Below are 23,703 nucleotides of genomic sequence, written 5' to 3'. Positions count from 1 at the left end.
TATATACACACAATTTTAAATGTTTCTTTTTTTAATATTTTCTATTTGAATATCTTGATTTGCTGTTCAAGAAACATTTATTATTGTTATCAATTTTGAAAACAGTTGTGCTGCTTAATATTGTTTGTGGATACCATGATACATTTTATTTCAGGATTCTTTGATGCATAGAATTAAAAAAAAAGAATAGAAGTTATTTTTATATTTTTTGCAATGATGTTAATGTCTGTTTGGTTTTCTCTAGCAATCTTGAATTATAATTTCTGTGCATCCAAGCTGTTTCAACGAATTATTATTTAGTAACTAGTTCCACAGAAATTTTGCGTTCAGTCAATTTCTGACTTGAAAGTGTTATAAATATTTTGGGTGAGCTGTTCGGGGTCTCTGAGACCCCAGCTAGAACATGATAAAATGCAATAGAGTTGTGACCTGCATTCAGTTTCTGTCTGGTGTTGAGGTTATTCTAAACTATTCTACTGAATCCCAAATAAGTGCACACACACACACACAACCAAGTCAATGTAAAGTCAAACACAAGAGTCATGCGAAGCGCCGATTTTTTTCAAACCACCTTCCAATACTGCATGACGTTCGAAGCTTCAAACATTTTCACGTCACCTCATTTTTACGCCTCCATCTGCAGGTACATTTGGAGCAGTGGTGCTTATGCTGTTCAAAACATCTTTGGGGCCCTTTTTCTGCAGTTGACACACCATTGGCTCCCTTACAGTCATCAATGGAGAAAGATGATTTTTGGGTCCAAGTAGAATAGCTATAACATCTACCAGTAGGGGCTAATGCATTATGATAACTAATGGTATAACTATGATATGCTAATGATCCACGGTAAGATAATGAGGAAGTCGAGTAGTTTAAAAGGAAAATTTAGGTGAAAATGAAAATAATTTCCCTTCATGCCACTCTGAACCTGTATTGTTGTTCTCTTCTGAAGAGCAGCATGAACATTCTTCTAAATATCTAATTTTGTGTTTAATCAAAATGAGATATTTAGCAGAATGTTCACGCTGCTCTTTTTCCTGCTGCAACAGAGGATATTGACTACTGTCAATATCTAATATTCCATACAATTTATTCAGAGCCTACATTACAGAGTCCACCGTTTAAGCAGTTATTTGCACAAATACAGTTTCAATCTTTTTAACACAAAAGTATGAAGATAATTTAAAAAATAGCACACATGGACTGTGTATGGAGCTCTGATTACAGAAGTACATTTTTTTTTTTCTTACAGTAATAGTACATGTAAAACTGTCATAATATTTAAGTATTCAGATCTAGAGTGGGAAAGTAGATCAAAGGTTTACTGAGTTCACCCACAGTAGGTTCTTCTGTGGTTATGTTAATATATGCAGCAGGTAACATGCAGGCAATCCAAAAGTTTTTTTTTTTTTTAAATGACATGTCTAAAATCTTAGTCTCACTTCATCTGCACCTTCTCCCTCTGAATAGTTTATTTTGATACTGCTGGTACTATTTATAGTTGAGGCAACAGGTAAAAGAGACATGTAATAAGCTCCTCTCACTGTTTCGTATTCTTAAAATACATATCCAAATGCTTTACTGACTGGTGAGGTCATGCCAACCCTGTGTTTTGTATTTATCATAGCAATCTGATGTTAATCTGTCACCAATCTTTCTCCTCACTCTCATTATGTCTGAACACATGTGTGGCTATTCTGTTGGCCAAAGTATTCACTATTATTACTTTTCACAGGCATGCCACTAAATTTATAGGGGAGACTTGGGCTATATGTTACTAACTGATTTTTAAGGAAAAGTCATTGGATACAATGGATACACTACCACTCAGTTTGGGGTCGGTAAGACCAAGACCAAGATTGCATTGTTATTTTTTAGTTGGCTCAACCTTTACTGAAATAGTTTTATAGTCCATTCAGCTAAAATGTTTTAATTAGTAAAACATTTAGAAAACTACAGGAAGTTATGTCAATTAAAATTTAACCATTTACTCCATGTGTTTTATATGTTACCTCAATTGCCAGAAATTGCTGGAGAACTAGTTGTTACATTTCATATATTTTTATATTTTAACAAAATTATTAAAAATGATTAACTGGTGTTTATCAATCACTAAAAACACACACATTACAACACATAATAGCCTTTATTTAATAACAATCTACATTTATAACATTTTTCATACTGACTAAACATACAGGCTTGAAGAAAAAAGTCACCTACATCTTGGATGGCCTGAGGGTCAGTAAATTAACAGCAAATTTTCATTTTTGAGTGAACTATCCCTTTAAAGCTCCAGTTGACAAACATTATGTCTGTAATACAACTGCAACATTCAGTTTAAACCTTGTTTAATGAACTAAAAAAACTAAACTAGCTAAACAAAATGTCTGCAAACAAACATTTACAAATATTTCTACTGTTCACAATTACATCTTTAAAATGAGGCAGAAGTCAAAAACAAATGAACCAGGTGTTAGAGTATATAAAATCAAGTCAAGTCACCTTTATTTATATAGCACTTTATACAATACTGATTGTGTCAAAGCAGCTTTACAGAGTCAAACAGGAAAATAGTTTGTCAATAATGCAAGAGGACAATAACAAGTCATTTTTCCAGTTAAAGTCAGTTCATTGTTGATTCAGTGATGACATCATCCAGTTCAGCTCTCTTCCAATAATGTCTGTGCAATCAGCCAAGCGTCCCCAAATAAGCAAGCCAAAGGCGACAGCGGCAAGGACCCAAAACTCCATCGGTGACAGAAATTGAGTAGAAAACCTTGGGAGAAACCAGGCACAGTCAGGGGGGGCAGTTCCCCTCTGGCCAGACGAAACCAGCATGGCATGGTTTAATTCCAGGCTGCAGCACAGGTCAGATTGAGCAGAGGACTGCAGAGAGGGTTTTCGTGGTCTTATCCCGATGGCCAATGAGGTCTTCGAAGGGGATCTGTCTCTGGAGCTCATCTAGCTGACATGGTCTCCGCCAGGGGTGTGAAGTAATGAATTACAAATACTCACGTTACAGTAATTAAGTAGTTTTTATCAGTAATTGTACTTTTTTGAGTAGTTTAAAAATGGTGTACTTTTACTTTTACTTGAGTACATTTAAAGAGTTGGCAGTCAAAATTAAAACTGCTGGATGATAGATATTCTTCATTCTTTGACAAACAAGATAATGTGAATTACAGAATGTACAATGTTTAAAAAAAGTATAAATTAAATAAATAAATAAGTACAGCGTTTATTATGAGGGGGTAGAATCCACAGCTCAGTACTCACTACTCAATACTCATGAGTACTTTTAAATAGGCTACTCTTTTACTCTTACTCAAGTAGTTTTTTGGACAAGTACTTTTACTCTACTCACACTACATTTTTTGGAAGGTAATGGTACTTTTACTTGAGTATATTTTTTCAGTACTCTTTCCACCACTGGTCTCCGCTGACATTCAGGGCTGTCGAGGTCATCTCTCTATGTGCTGATCCACCATCTGATCTGGATACAGATTGGATCTGGGTGGCTATGGTGACGTCGGAATAAGAAAGAAACAGACTAATATTAGGTTAGATGCCACTGAGAACAATAAAGCACATTAAAATTGTAGTAAAAACTGTAAACATTTACACATATTACCTGGAATGAAATCAATAAACTCCTAATCTTGAAAATACACACAGTATGTAGCTGCAGTGGAGCGGTCTGGTCATGTGCCAGTGTTTGGTGCCTTGGAAGAGCTGACTGGGTTGCATCTGAAATCTTGCAACGATGACAAAGCACCAATGAAACCTTTGGCCACACCCTAATGGAGAAAGAAAAGTACGTTTTAAGTTCAAAAAATGAAATGATGCCTTTTAAATCAATATCAGTTAATCAAATTTGTGATGAAACAGTTGCAACAATTTTTGGCACAAATCCATTCCACAATCCATTGCTCAACAGGGAGCAATGATGCTGACTGGATTTGTAATAGAACATGTACATTTCATACATTAAGTTACAGTTTACATTGTTACACGTTTCATAGATTTCGGTTAACGTTTCATTTAATATTTCATTTGTCTTGGCTTTACACTCTTGTGTTCTTGGTAGACTTTGGCCTGCCCAGCTTTGAAAACAAGGTGTGCATGTCAGCAGCTGCTCTGTACTCTGTTTTCTGTAGATATGAGTTTGCCATCTTCCTCTGGGTTTCTTATCTCTCTGGTGAATGGCAGTGGTGGTGTTTTCTAACTACAAGGTACACCAACCAGTTCTGCATCAATCAGAATCTTTTCTTTTGCACACAGCTGCAAGGTATTAAAAAAACTGGTTTTGTTTGGGTTTGTCCACAAACACATATCCATTGTAGAACATTTCTGACTCTAAATCCCAATTGGATGAATCACATTTGAAGCCATACTTGTGCTTCACATACATATAAATAGTAACATTTGTATGATGCAAGTGTGCGTGACTCTGTGTATGTCAACATTTCCAATTCAATGAAAAGTTTTAATATAAGATGGAACGGCACGTATTGTAAGGTCATTGGGAATGACCCGCCTAGATTTATTTTCCTCCCTAAGTTCCATGATTCATTTTATTGCAGCTGACATCTCCATCCCCAAGCAGCAGACCTTCTCAAACTTCGCACAGCTGCGCACAACTTAAAGACCGTCCCTCGACACCAGCGGTACTGTAGCCAAGTGTGCGAGCGCATTCGCAAAAGCTAACCTGTCCCAAGACAGTCTTCACCTTGTAGCCAGTAGAATTTGTGCACGCGTGTCAGCATGGATTTGCGCGAATAAATTTTGTGTAAAAATACTTTCTCAGACCTGCCCTGAGGTGCAGTTACCATTCATTACCTCACTAATGGATGTTTACTGTGAAACTCAAACACATTGCTAGTTGTGAGAAAACTGTAATGTACTTGAAAGGAATAGTTGAACCAAAATGAATATTCTGCATGGCATGGGTGTGTGTTTGTGTGGTTTGATTGGAAGGTTGTGCAGAAATGTGAGCGTGTTTGTGAGTATGTGTTTCTTGCCAAATTAGAGTTGGGATTTGGGATGTTTTTGTGAGAAGTGTTGAAATGTCTATTGAATCGGAGATGTGAAAGAGAATAAGGACAATGGTGATGTGATTGTATCAGCATGTGTTCATAGTTTCTCCATGTTCAAGCCAAACTGATCGTTTAATTACTGTTAACAGTACATCCTTAACTCTGCTAAATAAACATGCTGGCCTTTCAATACCCTCATTTTACTGATTTTGCCAAATAACAAGTGCAAATATTCACATTTTACATGTGAAGCAGCCAAAAATGTTCCCATTGTCCCACAGAACCACTTCATCCACAAAGTATTACAAACCAATCAAAGATAAACATTTACACATATATCATCATCTGAAGTATAAAGTAATGTATTGAGAAAATTAAAATTTGAAGTATCAAATATGAAACTTCTTTCTAGCATAGCTTGAACATTTGTATAATATATAGAATATGTTCTTAAATATAAAAGCACTAGCATTCAACAGTTAGTGGTCAGGAATGAATGAATGAATTAATTAATTACATTTTTATTCAGCAAGCACACATTGACACGCTAATTAACATTATAATGTAAAGACATTATAATGTTACAAATTATTTGTTTCAAATAAGTGTGGTCCTTTTGAACTTTCTATACTTTAAAGAATCCTAGACCATCACAGGACTAAATTACGTTTTAAACTTTAACTATGCTTTACTTCAACTTTAACATTTTGTACAAAGTTTCCATAAAAATCCAACTTATGATCTGGAAAAATAAACAGGTATTAATTTTAGTCTGTGGGAAGGTCACCCCCTGCATTGTCAAACCCACAATTGAAATGTGAATCTCTAGTGGGTTGCCCTCAAGACCGCAGATATGGAAACATGTTCTGTGTTGAATGTGTTTTATGGTTAAATCATTTCTACGCACTTTAGACAGGCATGTCCATTTCCCTCATAAAGTCCCCCCCTTCTCTCTTTGCAGTCATAAGTGAGTGCCATGAGGATTGGTGTTTTTGGTTATTCTGGTTCAACGAATTCCAGAAAATAAAACACCGGGCCATTGAGTTTAGAGATGTTTATTGTGTGTGTGTTAAATCATTTCTACGCACTTTAGACAGGCATGTCCATTTCCCTCATAAAGTCCCCCCCTTCTCTCTTTGCAGTCATAAGTGAGTGCCATGAGGATTGGTGTTTTTGGTTATTCTGGTTCAACGAATTCCAGAAAATAAAACACCGGGCCATTGAGTTTAGAGATGTTTATTGTGTGTGTGTGTGTGTGTGTGTATGTGTGTGTGTGTGTGTGTGTGTGTGTAAGGAGCACAATGCTTCTGTTTGTTTTTTTGTGAATTACTTCTGTTTTAACCATTAATCTGTTCAAACTGATGTTGCACACTAGAGAGTCATCATATCCAGTTTGAAGTGTCTGAAAGCACCATTTCAGCTGAAGCATTTCTTCATTCATCAAGTATTTCAGCTGAATAAAGGGAAAAATGTAAAATGTCTGAGTTCTTGACCCCATGAAATCAAAGTTTTTGAAGCGATTTGCATATGCTAGTGTGAAAACTGAACATTGGCCTAAACATATTGATGTCTCAATCTGCACTACACAGATTTTTGTACAATGAAATGCTCTCACCCCTAATACCTAGAGACCAGAAGCTCTAATTATAGCTCATGTGACATAGAAAAAATAAAGGGACAATCCCTTTAATCAATCCATTTTTTCAGTAGGAAGGACGTCAAAAGAACTGCATTTGTGAAGAAACTCCATGGAGGTATTTAAAAAGGTTGGACATGCTTTGGGTAGCTGTGTGAGGTGGCATTCTGGGAAATCAAGCAAGACTGAAGCCAAGTGCTGGAGTGAAAAAACAGCTAAGGAAGAAAAAAAAAAACAGGGATGTTGCACTGTATTAACTTTTCAGTTCTCCTCTCCTCCATAAGCTTGATCATTGTCTATGCTTGCACTCCAAATCATCATTTATATAACTCTTCAAAGAGTATCTAGGCATTTATCTGTTTAATTTATTCTTCAATCAGCAGATCCAGAAATGGCAGTCTTAAAGATGTATGGTGGAGAAATCATACAGGAAAGTGTCTCTGTGGAAAATCTCCTGTAGTTGAGGCCAGTTTTCCCCTGTATGCCTCAGTTCTGGCCTGGAGAAGTATTCAGGAGCGGTACACAAGGGAGCACCCTGCTGTAGCCTTATACATATATCTTCTTACAAAAACACCGGTCCGCCACAGGTCTACAGCAGTCCACTGTCTCCAACAGCACCATGATACACAACTCAATGTGTGTTAACTTCAGTCTTTATGTTTATGGTTTATAGACAGTTTTTAGCTCATCTTTGAGCTTATTGGGTGTTTAAATTATGCAACTTCATAAAACAGTTACTTCCGCTCCTCAAATCTGACTGGTTGAGTATCGTTCCAAGAGTGCTGATATATAGTCTGAGTTTGCATGTTCCCATCAAATTGTCAGTCTGTGAATTAGTACTGGGGATTTTTTTTAATGATTATTTCTGCAGTCTGCATCCTTAGGCCAGTAGGTTGCAATAAGTAATCTTTATAAGTGAGTCGAATCATTCAACTGATTCACACAGGAATGGTAGAAATGACTGGCGTTATCCAAAATCCCATACTCTCTTATAGGTTTTATTTTTTATTATTTTCTTAAGAAGTACATACTTCTTGACCATCAATAAATGTGGTCTATGTAGTAGGAATGTGTGTAGTATAAATGTAAACCAGATGTACTACATTCATCATGTTGTCATTGTAGTAGCTCATCCAGGGACTTTTTTACGACTACTTTATGAATACTGGGAATTCAGGCATACGAGTTTTCGCCTACTATTTAGAAAAGCATGCATATTCTGATGCAGTCCCTTTATTTATGAATGATTCATTCAATCATTAATTCAACAAATTTGTATTATTCATTTATTTTCAAAAACAGCTTTCTTCAAGAATAAAAGTGGCTTTCTTTATGAATGAGTCATTTAATTCGACTGATTCTTATAAAAATGCTGATTCAGTGAGAAACGATACAACAAGTGAATGTCTTTGTGAAGAGTCAGTGGATCATTAATTCAACTGACTTTAAAAAAAAAGAAAAAAAAAGATTTCTTTGGCAATGAAACAATTGGCTGTATTTATGAACGAGTCATTGAATCAGTTTTGTTCAAACTGATGTTTTTGTTCAAACTGTTTTCTTTTGAACTGATTTGTTCAAAACTGTGATTCATTCCGGAACAATACAAGTGATTTGATTGTCTTTTTAATGAGTCACTGAATCATTCCTTCAGTAGGTTTGTCCAAAAAATGCTGACTCATTCAGAAACAAAACACCACTGCTGCTTTGCTTAAAACGATATTTCCATGAATGCCTCCATGTCCCTCCAGTAATCTTCTCAAAAACAGCTCAAGTTGTCACTGACTCGTTGCGAGTTCTAATCTTGATGTTTCATAAGTAATAGCATAGCTTGGACATCTTTTGAACTAGCAATGGCATACTTTTTGGTTTAACTAATTTAAATTGTCTGTTGAAATGTTGTAAAATAGCTTGTGTGATATTGCTTTATCATGAGTGCTGTAGATGTTTTGCATTGGGAATTTGGCACGTGTAGAGATTCGTCTTTTTGGTGGTGTCAACACACTAATGGCTGAGTGCTTCTGCTAAACGTAGCAGGGTTATTGACTGTCCTGCATTTCGACACATACCAAGAGCAAACACATGACTAGCTGTGGTGACTAACTGGGCACAAAAACTCCAGAGTCTCGGCCAAGACACCAAACACACTGAGCTCTTTAAGAGCTAATCAACCCTGGCTCCATCTGCTATTCTGTTGAGGGCCAAAGTGTCTGCCCTATATGTGTACTGTAAGTGCATATGTGTTTTCTCTCTCTCTCCCTCTTTCTGCTGGATAACAGGAGGCCAGCCCTGCTTGTTTCATAAATCATGGTATTATTCGTGTTAATCCTGACCAGCCATTGATTGAGGCACAGGTGTCCGGGTTAGTTTGACTGGAGCATTTGACATAATGCAGCTGGCTCTATTAGATATGGGTGCGTTTCTTCACCCGGTTCTGTTTATAGAGTGCATGGTCTGTATAAGCAACTGTGTATATTTTACAATTTTTGGTTATGATAACATGTAGACGTGTTTTAAAGGATTAGTTAAACCAATAATAAAAATTCTGTCATCATTTACCCAACCTCATGTCATTTTAAACCTGTTTGAGTTTTTTTTTTTTTTATTATTATTCAAATTTTGAATAATATTTTTCCATTCGGCTACAATGAAATAAATCTAAAAGCACCATTAAAGAACCATTAAATATCAAAAAGTAGTTCATGCAGTGCTTTAAATTTTATATTTCTGTTTTTCTGAAGCCATACAAAACTCTTCCATAAATTATGATAAAAATAAGTTGATATTTTGATATTCTTTCCCCTAATGAGCTGTTAAACATTGAAACTGGATCATTGGGTCAAAGAGAATCATATATGTGACCCTGGACCACAAAACCAGTCTTAAGTCGCTTGGGTATATTTTTATCAATAGCCAAAAAAACATTGTATGGGTCAAAATTATCGATTTTTCTTTTATGCCAAAAATCATTAGGATATTAAGTAAAGATCATGTTCCATGAAGATATTTTGTAAATTTCCTACCATAAATATATCAAAACGTAATTTTTGATTAGTAATATGCATTGCTAAGAACTTCATTTGGACAACTTTAAAGGCAATTTTCTCAATATTTAGATTTTTTTGCACCCTCAGATTCCAGATTTTCAAATAGTTGTATCTCGGCCAAATAGTGTCCTATCCTAGCAAACCATACATCAATGGAAAGCTTAGTTATTCATCTTTCAGATTATGTATAAATCTCAGTTTCAAAAAATTGACCCTTATGACTGGTTTTGTGGTCCAGGGTCACATATCAGTCCGATTTGTAAAGGAATCATTTTTATTAAAAAGAGTGAGAGACAGAATGGATGTCAAGATGTTTTTGTGAGTAATTACTTAGATTCACAAAGTTATATTATGTCACACAAAGCTAGCATGCTGCAGGTTGCTATTTTTATTTTAAGGATGTGGCAATTAACGCTTTTAACATTTTTTTAGTTCAAGCAACAGCACAAAAAAAAAAAAAACACATGCACAGTTGTTGAATCTGTAATTATATCAGAGTAAAACTCTTACAATCATTGATGCCATCTCTAACTCTCCATATGTCCATCTCTGTTTTCCATTCTTTCCAAAAACCCTTTAAATGTTTAGGATCGATGGCCTGATAAAGGTGCTGACAGCTGATATTTAACTTGGCAAATACATGTTTATTTTTACCTCTACTGTAGATAAGGATTGAATTCCTATTGTTATGTGTGTGTTTCTTTTGAGTATTTCAGTTTTTTCAGTCCTTGTGGAGATGAAACTTCCCCGGATGAATAGTCAAACCTGACATCTCTAGAAGGACAAAAGGTTCAAAAGGGGACTAAATATTTAATTCATGTTTAAAACTATTATTCTAACAAAGAAAATGAAGCGTGTTATGGTTTAAATTGTTAACCAATATTTTGAAATGAAGACCAAACGTATTTGGACAAATGTTAGTGGATCATGTTCATAGTTAATGTGATTCTCTACACCTGTGGTTACTTTTTAACAGTGGTGTATAAAGTACCTGAAAGCCATACTCAAGTAAAAAGCAAAAACAAGCAATATACCTCTAAAATTTAAGTCACTTATTGCTTTACTGAACTTGTATAAACTGATTATTAAATGTGTTCATACTGATATCTGCAGAAAAACAGTACTCTTTGTGTGATATAGATTAAGTTAACTATATTAAATTATATAAATATAAAAAGCATACAGAAGCATTTTTGCCGTCTACAATTTAGAATGCCTGGAATTTTGAGTTTTAATAGACTAATAAATCAACGTGTGTGCACTCTGTGTGTGATTTGGTGATATAGCCTACTTGATAATGTCAGATCGCACATCATTACAGCAACACTTACCATATTATCGCAGAAGATATATTGTATATCGCACACCCCAGACTCGACTTGAGTGGAAAATGAATTATCCGCGGTTGTGCGCGCACATGAGCAAAGGTGTTTTTAGGAGTCTAACTTGCAGACGCCAGACCACTTGTTTGTTAAACCTGCTTTCCTGCACGGACCTGCAGTCCGTGTTCTTCTGACTTCTGACTATTTTGTAGTAAGTAACGAATATGCTTCAGGGGAAATGTATCGGAGTAAAAGTATACACTTTAATTAGGAAATGTAGTGGAGTAAAAGTAAAAGTTGGTTCAAGTATTATTACTTCGTTACATTACACCACTGCTTTTTAAGAACATCTGCGTAAACATAAGAACTGACTCCATACATCCACTTAAAAATCACTATGCCAATTAAAATACAATAAAAAGTGAAGTTGTGAAAAAAAGATCTAGCTGCAGGTGCAATTTGCTTAGATATTCAGTTATTTAATGCAATGATGTTCAAATACAGTTCTGCTCTAAAAGTGTCCAAATGCATTTAGGAGTCACTATATTTGAACAGTATATGAATGGGAAGCTGTTAACACAAAGCAGGCAAGTATGTGTGTGTGAAATATAAATGTTAGCGGTTTCAATAGTCCCCTGATGCTAGTGTTAATTCTCATTGAGTGAGGGCCAGAGTGAGGGGAGGTGTAGGTCAGTGACTCTCACAGGACCAAACCATCTGATAGGTCACTGGATGATGTAATGCCCATCCCATTAAAACACAAAGAGAATTAAAAGAGATTTATTCCTATTAAGTCATAAAGACTTAAGACTTTATAGACTTAACATAAGTCATGTTCCCTGTTCCCTCAGTCTAACAAAATAAACAAATAAAAACCTAATAATAAAAAAAGAAATTGGATTTAGCAGCCCAGTGAGTCAGGTTCAGAAATGTATGTTACTCTTTTGGGAGACCAACAGCTGTACAGTATGTTTGGGAACATATTGAGTTATATGTAACATAACCTGGCTCAATGGTCTCTATACCTCTCTTCTCTCTCTACCCATTGTGTCTTTACTATGAATCCATAGTTGATCTCTAATGCTCTTCAAAAGCAAAATAGTAATTTAAACTGGCTTTGTCATTGAATTTTGGTTGAGAAATTAATACATTTATTGTAACCAAGCGCACTGGAAAATGTGCCTGTGGTGACATACAGTGAAATATGTAGTGAATGGTGCTAAAGCAATGTTCCATTTTATCCAAAATAGCTGATCATGAATCTGCCAGCTTATTAGTGCATTGTTTGTCATACATATTGCGGCAGTTTGGGAATGAAATGTCCAGTGAGTGGATTAAAAGGTTAATGCTGTATCACGTTTAAAGATAACATACAACATACCTTAAACCCTATCCTAAACCTAACTGATCAAGTTAACAAATGTAACAAGTGAGCAGGAAGTTCATTTTTCAGTGGTGTGACAGTCTGTGACACACCTCCCCATTGTCAGTGTAAAGGAAAGAAACAAACACACACACACACACACACACACACACACAGACACACACACATTTTCTGAAGCACCCATGCTTTTTTAGCTTGCTTGTATGTAAGTGTCAGAGCTCTTTTATCATGCTTTTATCAGTGCTGTACCAGGTGTGCTACTGAGCAAGTTTACTATGTCAGAAAAACCGTACATATGGAGCTGCTTATGTGATGTACAGTAAATGTCAATATGTATTGGTTTACAAATCATGCACTATCATGCACATTTCAGCTGGAAACTGTTGTGAATTGTATGTATAGGTACATTTTTGGAGTTTTGCAAAAGTATAGGTAGAGTCACGTTTTTCCAGTGAGCCTAGGTTGATTCATTACATATTAGCTTAGGGAACACTATTCACTATTAACTAGTTACTTATTAGCATGCATATTACTAGCATATTGGTTGTTTATTAGTACATATAAATGCATATTAATGCCTTATTCTGTATGACCATATTCTAGATCCCTTAACCCTACCCAATACCTAAACATAATTACTCCCTTACTTACTATCATTGAGCAGGAAATTAGGAGTTTATTGAGGGAAAACTCTAAGTTAATAGTGAGTATGTGTTCCCTAATTTAAAGTTGTATGTTCTGTTCTATACTGAACTGCACTCTACTGAACTCTGTTCTACTTTACTACACTCTACTTTGTAATAATCTATTCTACTTTACTACACATTGTATGTCAATCATACTTATTGATTATACTCACATTGCTCTGTAACTAGTGAAAACTCAAAATAGTTTTTAGAGCAGTGCTGCCATAGAGGACGGATACAGTATCTGTGAAAATTTCAGGTTCCTATCTGATCTCACACCAGAGATAATTTTTGAAAATAAAACAAGAAATTCTCAAACCTGAATCTCCTGCATGCACACTATACTTACTTAACTTCTAAAACATAGGGCTATAAGACCATGCAAAATGACCATAAAAGTGGTATTTTGATTATTACATTTGGACTTAGGAACAATATAAATATCAGGAATGTGCATAATGTTTATACCGTATATGTCCATATAACCTTTTTTTTTTTTTCTTTGTGGGCCTTGACACAAAGATGATTGCTTTGGTTAAACAAAGTCAAAAGAAAGTTTTGCAATACCAATATAAAAAAAAAATTAAAATCAATAAATTTCCTAGGTTTTGAACTACTTGACTGGCCCCTCATTTATTTACTTTTCCCAAATAATGCTTCATATTGAGGAAGTGACATAATTGCACAATGAAGACCAATAAGGTGAAAAGTGAAAGTGGACATAAATTTCTACGTGTCATCAGACACGTATACAAACACACTTTAATGAGCGCATTCGGAAACATGAAGCTCTTGTGTTTCACAAGTGCTGTTCAGGGGAGTTAAAACAACTCCCAGGGCATAAAAGGTGGTCCGGCAGCACCCCAGAGAGCAACAGGCCCACGTGAATCCCAACCAGGTCATCCTTCAAACACAACCCGTCCCAGTAAACGATGTCTAATACACTTGGTCTAAAACTAATAAACTACAGGGTGGAGTCAGCTGAGGTTTAATAAAGGGAAGAATTTCTAATGGCAATAAACTGTGTGTGTGTGTGTGCGCGCGCGCACTCGCTCTTAAAAGCTAGGGAGCTAATTAGTAAGGAATTTCCTAACATAGCTTTGGAGCAGACATGGCGTAGTAAGGTCTAGAGTTACATTTGTGTCTATGTCTTTTGGTTGACCATTAGACCAAGATCCATTTTCTGATTCATTGCACTTAGGAGAATGTGTGCTAGTGATTCCGTCCACTGAACTCAAATTTTTGATTTAGATTGATAGTCCACTAAATGTTTTTATATACACTGCCGTTCAAAAAATCCTGAAGTTTGAATGAGTAATGTTTACAACAGGGATCTCTGTCGGGATAGCAATCTAGGGTGACTACTAGGGTGTCATATTTACATAAACATGTTTTCAATAAATGCTTGAAATGTTTAGAACCTTCAGATACAGCTGTGCTAAAATTGTTCAAGAGATATTTGACTTAAACTAGCCAAGAGGGACAATATTTCCTTCATGATATGTTGGAAGTGTCAGATGGGGATATGATCCAGAGCCTATAATGCAGTTGTCCTGAGGCTTTGAGACAGCCTCCTAAAAACAGCATAGTCAGCACCTTTATATAATCATTCCATCATTCCAAGTCCCCGTAGGGTCATGCCATTCAAATACCTTGGAGCTCTGAAAACAGGGTCTCATGTAGAATGCTAGCCTTTTTACAACACTAAGCAGAGACTAAACGTGCCATGTGTGTTTACAGGTTTTAAGGGGTTTATGAATCATTATTCTAACAGGCTTTTCACACTGCGTTTAACCTTGGGTTACCATCTTTTAAGCATTTAAGAACACACTCAACCCCTTGTTAAACAACATTTCCCACTTGAAATGTTGAAAGGATGTTATAGTTCACTCAAAATTGAAAATTTGCTGAAAATGTATGAAACTCATATTTATGAGTTTGGTTCTTCATCAGAACAGATTTGGGTAAATTTAGCATTACATAAATTGCTCACCATTGGATCCTGAGTGAATGGGTGCTGTCAGAATGAAAGTCCAAACAGCTGATAAAAACATTACTATAATCCACAAGTAATCCACATGACTCCAGACCATCAATTAATGAATTGTGAAGTGAAAAGCTGCATGTTTTTAATAAACAAATCCATCATTAAGGCATTTAAGAGGTAACTTTAAAACTTTGCCTTTGGCCAAAATATGTCCATAATAGCATTTCCTCCAGTGTAAAAATCCATCCCCTGTTGTCCTCTCACATCAAAATCCACAGATATATTTGTTTAGAACTGTTTTGAACTGTCACTTGTAAACAGTGCTTGATCTGTTTCTCTCCTAAATCAGGACAAGATGACTTTTTTTTTTACTGGAGAAAGCAATATTATGGATGGAGACACATTTTTAGCTGGAAGCAAAGATCTGAAGTAAAAAAATGTCTTGATACATTTGTTTATTATAAACACACAGCTTTTCATTTCAAAAGACATTAATTGATGGACTGGAGTCGTGTGGGTTACTTAAGGATTATTGTGAAGTTTTTTTTTTTTTCAGCTGTTTGGACTCTCATTCTGATGGCACCCATTCACTGCAGAGAATCCATTGGTGAGCAAGTGATGTAACGCTAGGTTTCTCCAAATCTCACAAACTCATCTACCATACATCTTGGATGACTTGAGAGTGAGTACATTTTCAGCAAACTTTCATGTTTGGGTGAACTATTCCTTTAACCTCAAAAAATGTGGCCTATACAATGTGAAAAGATAGGTTGCTAGAATATAACTCAGTTTTTTCTTTCTTTTTTTTTTAGCCACAAACGACTAAATGTACACTTAAAAATAAAGGTGCTTCACGATGCCATATAAGAACCTTTTTGTCTAAATGGTTCCATAAAGAACCTTTAACATCTGAAGAACCTTTCTGTTTCACAGAAGGTTCTTTGTGGCGAAAGAAGGGTCTTCAGATTATAAAAAGGTAAGAAAGAGATGGTTCTTTAAAGAACCTTTGACTGAATGGTTCTTTGTGGAACCAAAAATGGTTCTTCTATGGCATCGCTGTGAAGAACCTTTTGAAGCACCTTTATTTTTAAGAGTGTAAACGCAGCAGCACCTGCCTTATTAAATATTTATGAGCTTTTGTGAGAGATTTATATCTATGTCTGAGGTAAAAAGTTAAAGATTGGGAACACTTTATTTGGGTAGTGCACTTTAGACATTCTACTAACTATAAGTAACTTTGCAACTACATACTGTCTGTATAATATCTGCTAATGCTTTATTTTGGTGGTCCCTAACATATATTCTGCTGACTTGAAGTAACTTTGCAAGTACATGTCAACTTAATCTACTAACTCTAACTCTAACCTAACAGTCTACTAATACTCTAATGAGAGTTAATTTACAATTGCAAATTAATGAGAGTTAGCTGACATGTAGTTGTAGTTAATTGTAGTTAGTAGAATGTCTAAAGTGGACAATTGAAATAAAGTGTCATCTAAACATTTACTGCAAACATGTTAACTGGAATGATGACGAAACATTAGCCTATTGTTTTTGTGGTATGTTTCAGAAGATATAAGGCATACAAATGTGCTGTATTAAGTCGGCTATTAAAATGAAACACTCTTTACGATAATAAATATTTAGTATTTATGATGATCAAATCAGATGAGGAAATCTGCACTAGTCTGCAGTTTTCCTGCTAACATTTATTACTCTGTTTTGCATATCTCCTGTTCATAAGAAGGGCTTCACATCAAGTCATAAATCCTCTAGCATCTTCTATCCAGGTCAGCAGTGATCGTAGCTGTGCCAATATCTCATCGGTCATAATTCTTGTTCTTTCTCTCCAATGTTCAATTTCCTGTTGAAAGCAGCTTGTTTTTGTAACGTGAAGAATTCGGCAGAGATTAATGTTTAGGGAATGACTTCACCACAACAAATGACCAGCACTCCATCAGATTATGCAATTGTTCTCTTTCTTTCTTACAAACTTTTGACCCATTGAAATGACAAAACATTGTTTACACTACTAGAAAAATTATTAGCGTTGTCAGAGAAAATCGTCTTCAGATTGACTAACTTGATTATAAAGTAGATTGCTGTGAACTATAGCACAGTGACAGACTTTTGTTCAACTCACCTACACAACACAGGTTCTTTATTGTCATCTATAATTTCAAGAAGAACCTTTAACATTCATGGAATCATGAAAAGGTTCTTTATTGTGGAAACAGGTTCTTCAAATTTAGTAAAAATGGTTCTTTTAAAAACGGTTTATTAAAAAGTTCTTTGGGGAACCCAAAATGGTTCTTCAATGGCATTGCAGAACCCCATTTTTGGAATATTTATTGTGTATAGACCCTTTTTCTGTTAGTAAACATTGCTGCATTTTTCTGTGGGAGGAGCTTAGGTGGAGGCAGAACGATTGCCCTGACCGCTTCACTAACGCTAGCTATGAAGTTTGTTAGCTTGTTTTTTAACAATGACTGGAGAAAATTTTACCTGCATATGTAAGGTCACTCACTGTCCGGGACCGCGATTGTTATTTGAAAAGGTTAACTTTAATGGACGAAACCAGATCGGCCAACCCATACACGCTCACTCAAAGCTTGGGCGATCTGATAGGATTCCCTCCAGTTGAGTGACTCACATCTAACGTGTATAGTAAAGACAAACTCACCGTGTCTATCTAGTTATGAAGATGTATATTCATTTCAATTTCAGCAGGCGACTATTTTTACAGCTACATTATTATTCCAGCCACAATTAATCACAGCAATGTATATACAATTTCAAATGATTAAACATAAATCGTCAGTTTGTTGTTTTACACACATGCACACAGACATTATTTCATGCACGACATAGTCGTGAGATGCATAAGAAATCTTTAGATGCACCCATAACAACAAAAGACAATACTTTATTGAACCTTTTCTGATAATTTCTAATTTGAGGCTGTATTACGTCGATTCTGGCACCCAACATCACAACAATATTTTAAGCTCCTTATGTAGCCGAATATGCGTTGGTTTGAATTGGCCACCTCCAGTTTTCCCTTTGTTTCGCCTCCAGCTAGCGCTGTGATGCAATTATGATGTCGGCCCTAAAAGGGTCTATATGGAAATAAAATTAACTTCTAAAGCCACATCTTTATTTAGAGCCTTTTCTCACCATTGACAGGCCTGGAAAGTATACATAACAAAAAAAAGCTATTTATTTTTGGCATTTTTGAAGTGCAAAACAACATCATGCTCCACTGGCTTTCATTGTGTGGACAAAAACACTTGGACATTCTGCACATGAAAGAAAGTCCGGTTTTGGAAATTTCATTTGGCGGTGAACTATCCCTTTAAAGAGGTCATATGATGCTGCTAAAAAGAACATTTTTTTGTGTATTTGGTGCGTCCTCTTTTGGAAGGCCAAACAAAATAGTTTTGCTTTCACAACGATGCACACAGTGCCTTCACGACATGGCGGCGGCGGCGGCGGCGGCAACAATACTACAGCGAGAATAAAAGTTACGCCTTCTTTCTTTGCGTGAACATTTGGACGGCGTTATGCAAATCTTCCCAGATAGTGACGTAGGTATGTGGGGGCGTGTTAGAACGAGCCGTTTTAGGTAGGTGTGGCTGACTCTTAACTTTTATAAAGAATATCTCTTTGGATTTGAGACTTTAGTCTTTGCAACTTTACAGATCTTCTTTATGCACCAAGAGCTTGTAACACTCCAAAGAGAAAGGAAAATTGAAATCGCATCATATGACCCCTTTAATTCCCTGATTGAACATTGTCAAAATGCAAACTTCCCCTCTTTTATCGCTCAGTGTTGAGTTTGGACTAACTTTCTGTTCAGTTATGATTAAAGTGTTTCACATGACTTTTGTTTTACCAACCCAATGAACCTTCACCTCCATGCAGGCCAGTGTCCACTGAATGTCCATTCCTAGCATAGATGGTTTTGATAAAACTGGATGCAGAGCTTAACTCACTGTGGCGACAAGCTGAAACATCTCTTAAAAGGCACTTAAAGGCTTAGCAACTGACAGGAAAATAGATATCTAATGAAATAAAAACTAATCTGAGGCTTTAAGGAGACTTCAGGCCGGATTTTCTGTGGCTTTTGAAGGCATGTTTATGAGCTAATATTTTGAGGGCCTCTTTCCCAAAGAAGGAGATGAGTGAGTCAGGGTTTGTTGATCTCTGATTGATTTATACGATGAAAGTCCTCATTCTCCTCAGCGTTTAACTGACAGATTACTACTCGCTTTAAAGACGCCTGCCTTTACATCGGATAACCACAATAAACAGAATTCAGTGGTTGTGTCATCATCGGCACACACACACACATGGGTTCACTTAACCGGATCTGGATTTGTGAATCTCACATTTGTTGCATGAAGACAACCTTTGACCTTGTGTGAAATGTTATGCTTCTCAACTCTAAACAACAGCTGTTGAATTTGAGTATGTGTGGTTGTATATGTGCATTATAAGTTGGGGATCCATTGATTAATGACGGATAGACCACTGGGCAGTGGCATGAGATCAAGTTTGGCAGTAGACTGTTGGACATTCACTTAACCGGATCTGGATTTGTGAATCTCACATTTGTTGCATGAAGACAACCTTTGACCTTGTGTGAAATGTTATGCTTCTCAACTCTAAACAACAGCTGTTGAATTTGAGTATGTGTGGTTGTATATGTGCATTATAAGTTGGGGATCCATTGATTAATGACGGATAGACCACTGGGCAGTGGCATGAGATCAAGTTTGGCAGTAGACTGTTGGACATTCACTTAACCGGATCTGGATTTGTGAATCTCACATTTGTTGCATGAAGACAACCTTTGACCTTGTGTGAAATGTTATGCTTCTCAACTCTAAACAACAGCTGTTGAATTTGAGTGTGTGTATGTGCATTATAAGTTGGGGGTCCATTGATTAATGACGGACAGACCACTGGACAGTGGCATGAGATCAAGTTTGGCAGTAGACTGTTGGACAGTGACATCATGGCATGGCAATGGCTTATCTCAAATGTTTTGAAGGTTATGCTCATGCTGCTAGGTAACTTTCACTGTAAACAGTGGATGCGTGCAGTTTAAGTTATTTGTACTTGAACTATCCCTTAAACTGAATTTCGTTGGTGTCAATCTTAAAATAAAGGTTTTAAAAGGGTGTGTGCATAAAGGAACCATTTTGGGTTCCTTTTAGTGAGGAGTTCGTATGAACTGTTTTTTTATCATCAGTATGAGGAACATTTTAATAATCTTTACACTATGAAAACTGTACAATGGAAAGGTTCCATGAATGTTAGTGATTCTATATTGAACAATCAATGTCAATGAAGAACCGTTATTCATGGAACAATAGATGCCAATAAAGAACATTTGTTTTCTTAATCATAAAGGTTACAAAAGATGAATTAGGGTTCCTCAAAGAACATTTAAGTGAACATTGTTCTTAGTGTGAAGAACATTCTTACAGTCTGAGGAACCTTTTCCATTATAAACAAACTTTTGTGAAATTGAAAGGTTCCATGGATGCTAAAAGTTTTTCATGGAACCATGTATGGCAATAAATAATTAGTTTTACCCCATAACATGGTCAAATCTGATTTAATCAGTTTTAATTGTTCACTACTCACTGCTGTGCGTGTGCACTTGGATGGGTGAAATGCAGAGCACAAATTCCAAATATGAGACACCATACTTGGCCATACGTCACATTCTTTCCTTTCCTTTCTTTCCTAAGTTCAGTTCAGTGGGCTAAAAATGGGGGGTCTTAAGCTCACTCCAGACAGTCGGTTCTGGCGCTCCTGCTACTGGACAGTGTGATTACCTGACACATATTCATCCAAATTACTCTGCCTCATGTGCTTAAGTACTCACCTTTATCTACTCATCAATTACTCACCCTCATGTCATTCAAAATCTGCTTTCAAAACTTTCTTCTACAGAACACAAAAGGAGATATTTCGAAGAAGATTGGGAGCCAAACAGCATTAGACTTCATAGAGTGCTGCAGAGATGATGTATTTTTGTTGGTCACTTCCGGGTTCCTTCATTCAGCGGAATGGATTTTTAAAAAATTTTTCTTTGGCTAAATGCCTGAAATAAGGTCTGTGGTGAACACAAGCTTAAAGGGGTCTATTCTGTTACACCAAATACACAAAATAATGATCTTTATAAAAGCATCATATGACCCCTTTAAGATATTTTCACGTTTTATTCTTCAACATAAAATACACCCCTTGTGATTCTTCTTAAATCTTTTGCTTGTCTTGAAAAAGGCAGTTGCTAAATAGCGGCTAAATGGGACTACATCTGTTGGGGAGAATAAATGTCATCACAGGGAAACTCATCTACTCACTAGCTTTTACAGGCACATTGTGCTTATGATTGTGCTCAAACTTTCAGCGAAAATGCTTTTCAGTAAAGACTGAAAGAGTTTTCGGAAACTTAACTGTAGTGACGTTGAAGTCATTTTAGTGGTGTACTTTGTTTATAGCCTATATTTATAGCTTTTTACTTCTGACGATGTTAATTAGGCATTAAAATTCATAAAAGGTGTGTTCCTTTGTAAAGGTTATCATTAACAAAACGTAAGAATCATAATCTTTTGTTGGTCACAGAGTTTATTTTCTGCAATAATCCAAAGCCAATGGAAAAAATCCTGTTCGGTTTTTGTCAAGGGATCTTTGCTAGTACTTCTTCAGTTACTTGCTTGGTGAAATGCAGTGATAAAAAAACAAATCATCTGTGAAGGATCTTTCAGTGGATCGCTGTGATGTTACACCCATCCTTTCCATCACGGGACGATTCTGACCCTTATCACTTCATCTTGTACATCACCCTTTCATCACTACTACTAACTCCCTTCATCGTCATCAATATGTCAGCACAGAGAAGTTTTTTGATGCTCATATAATTTTAATATCCTTTCATCACACATAGGCGTAAGCTCTTGTACCTGAATCCAGCATCAGATATTTGGGCAGCTTCATCCATCTGACCACCATGTTGTCCAGGAAACTAGCCAGCAGGAAAACACTCTTCATGGGTTATGAAAGCACAGAGAGGCTCTCAGCCTCCCCTTCTTTTTCTTTACATTCCTTTTGCCAAACTCTCTCTCTCTTTCTCTGCAGGAGCAGTTATCATTTCCCAGTTGCAAACCCTTTTTATGATGAGAGTTATACCATGTGGATTTGCTATGGCATCTTTACACTCTAAATATATGGTGGCATTAAATTCTCTGTTAGGAGAATTTGTAACCCACAGGTGTACAGATTACATCAGTGGGTTTTATTCAGACTGCTCGGGTCTGGATAGTTTCATTGATGCATTGGGTAAGAGAAGGCTTAGTAACTATCCTGGCTGTTTTCATAAATGTTGTATAGTGAATCTTGTTTAAATTTATTTCCCCGCATTTGAATTTCTGCATGTGCCATGTGTCTTGTTCTTGGCCGCGGCTGTGGCGGTGTAGTGCTCTGGGGTTTAAAGCACGGCTTGGCAGCTCTGTGCTTCCCCTAGAGGGCCTTTCTGTTTGACTGCCCCCTCTAAATCATACACAGCACAGCCTCACAGACCCTCTGTTTGTTATTGCATGGGAATTGACAGCCGTTAGGGTGGACGTGGATCGCTCCCTGTACGTGTGCATGTCGGTGTGTTTGTGTGTGACTGATATCAGCATCAAAAATGAGACACGTTAGAGGCACATTCCATGAGTGGTGTGCATAGTAAGGCCTGATGCGGTTAACTCTGTCAGGGATAGTGCATCCAAAATAATTCTGTCGTCATTTACTCACCCTCATGTTTTTCCAAACCTGTGACTTTTTTTTTTTAATTCTGTGAAACACAAAAGAAGATATTTGAAATAAAACACTATAAAAGCCATGGTGGTTCCTCAAAATATCTTCTCCACAGAAGAAAGAATTTGATACAGGTTTAGAACAACATGAGGGTAAATATGATTACTAATTTTCATTTTTAGGTGAACTAGCTTTAGCTAGCATAAAAGAAGTGCTTAATCATAAAAAAAATGGAGATTATCATCAACCTCAAAAGGTCAAACGAAATATTATATTTTCCGAAATATGTGTTCTATTAATTTTTATGTTTTTCCTAAATCTGCATTTATTTGATCAAAAATACAGTAAATATATATATATATATATATATTAGATAAAAATTAAAATAACTGTTTTCTATTTGAATATATTTTAAAATGAAATTTATTTCTAAAAAGCTGAATTTTCAGTATGATTACTCCAGTCTTCAGAGTCACAGGATCCTTTAGAAATCATTCTAATATGCAATTATTCAGCATAATCAGTTATTATTGGTGCTTATTATTATTATTATTAACAACAACAACAACAATTATTATTATTATTATCGGTTTTATATAATTTTTATATAATAAATATATAATAATAGTTATATAATAATATATAATAAAAACTATGCCAGAATGGGTAGCGGGGTTGCAAATAAAACCTAAATTAAGCTTTCTTGGTAGAGGCTAGGTTCAAATTTTTGGTTTTTAATTATTAATAGACGTATATTTACTCCAAATTAAGGGGGGGGGGGGGAGTA

This window comes from Sinocyclocheilus anshuiensis, unplaced genomic scaffold, assembly GCF_001515605.1.
Source record: "Sinocyclocheilus anshuiensis isolate Anshui unplaced genomic scaffold, SAMN03320099.WGS_v1.1 scaffold1355, whole genome shotgun sequence".
Lineage (NCBI taxonomy): Eukaryota > Metazoa > Chordata > Actinopteri > Cypriniformes > Cyprinidae > Sinocyclocheilus > Sinocyclocheilus anshuiensis.
This window is presented reverse-complemented; position numbering follows the sequence as displayed.